The sequence below is a fragment of the Propithecus coquereli genome, unplaced genomic scaffold (assembly GCF_000956105.1).
Source record: "Propithecus coquereli isolate 6110/MARCELLA unplaced genomic scaffold, Pcoq_1.0 Scaffold787, whole genome shotgun sequence".
Lineage (NCBI taxonomy): Eukaryota > Metazoa > Chordata > Mammalia > Primates > Indriidae > Propithecus > Propithecus coquereli.
In genome coordinates this window covers 338,653-340,294 of record NW_012154029.1, presented here as the reverse complement: position 1 = coordinate 340,294, position 1,642 = coordinate 338,653, and positions in this window count along the sequence as shown.

The window sequence follows — 1,642 nt, the reverse complement described above, 5'->3', positions numbered from 1 at the left end:
ACTTAAACCTTAGTTAGCTACTGTGAAAGGAAGCTTTCTGGGAGGAAGGCCCGCCAGCCCTGCTACCGCAAGTCCTCGGTGCTGCTGTGCGGGGCGACCTGAGCAGGTCTGAGTTTTACTCGTGCCCAGGCAGCGATGCAGAGGGGCTTTGAGGGGAATGTGCCCCAGGCCAGAGAGATCACTCAGGAAGCAGCCGGGCCCACTTGAGCTGGGAGCAAAGAGACGGAGGGGAAGGAGAAAGCTCCAGAATCTTTAGGAGATTTACTGGACTAGCTCATGGCTCCTGGCAGGGACAGAAGGGGACAGGGAGGAGCTGAGGACAGGCCCTGGGTCCTGGTTTGAGTAACTGGACCATTGTTGGTCCCATTTGCCAAGACGGTGGACAAGCCTGAGGAGGAGGATGACCTTGGTTTAGGGTGTGTTAAAGCTGGGGTGTTCTGGGATGTTCGTGTGACTGGATCCTACAAGCAGATGAACATACAAAGAGTCACAGGGTGTCCGCAGTGTTTTGCTTTATTTTTTTAGAATTACCATCATCGTAACACAGATCCTTATAGAGCTGTTTCTATGGGTCAGTCACCATTCTAAGCATTTGACACCTGTTAATTCAGGTAATCCTCATGGCATCTTTACGACAAGATACAGATTCTACTATCACGCTGACAGGCTGTGGGAAAACAGCCAGTAAGAGGAGGAAGGTGAGGATGGGCGTGCCGTGGGTCAGGAGCGGGGCACAGTGCAGGAGGAGGTGGGGTGTGGAAGCACAGCTGGAGCAGAGCTGGGTGGCAGGGCCGGTGGCAACTCTCATCAGCTGAGACTCAAGAAAAGAAGATGCCAGTGTGTTCGCACATGTGGGGCCTTGCCTGGTGGTTGGATGTTCTTGTCTAAAGAGGAGCAAGGAGGGTGGGCTTAGGCAGAGGGCCTGAGGCCAGTATTGACGGTGTGGGACAGCCTCTGAGGGCAGGGGACAGCGCGTGTTTAGCAGCTCCTCCCTGCAGCAGCTGGGAGGGAAGCAGCGCGGAGGTGGCCTGTCGTCTAGCCCACTTCAGCTCTCCCTCCTTCCTTACTAACAGAGCCCCGTGCTGTTCGGAGGCGCAATGTCATTAACAAAAACATCTATGTGTATCAGCCTCCCTTGTGTCTAGGGGTGGCCTTTGAACTGAGTTCTGGCCAATGAGGTAGAAGCAGAAGTCCCTAGGTAGTCCTTTCAGGAAAGTATTTTTTTAAAAAAACTTTGTTTGTTTGTGGGCACACTCAACTGGCACATGTCCTTTGTCCTTTATCCTTCCCCTTCTTCTGGACTGCAGACGCGGTGCTAGAGCTGGAGCAGCCATATGGTGACCATGAGGCAAGAAGCATGAAGACAAAAGCCACATGCTAACAAAGACTGAGTGAAGAGAAAGAACCCATTGGGGGCATTCTACATTTACTTATCAGCCCTGCAGATTTCTTTTATGGAGTAAAAAAAATAAAAGCTCCACTTGATTAAGCCATGGATGTCAGCCAAGTGCAACTTCAACCGACAAAGCAGGGAAGACAGAGTGTGGGGCTGCTCCAGGATTGGAGCTCTGCAAGGCAGGGTGCAAGGGGTGGAGTGTCTAGGTGAAGGAGCGGGGATATAATTAACCATGGGGTCCGGGCA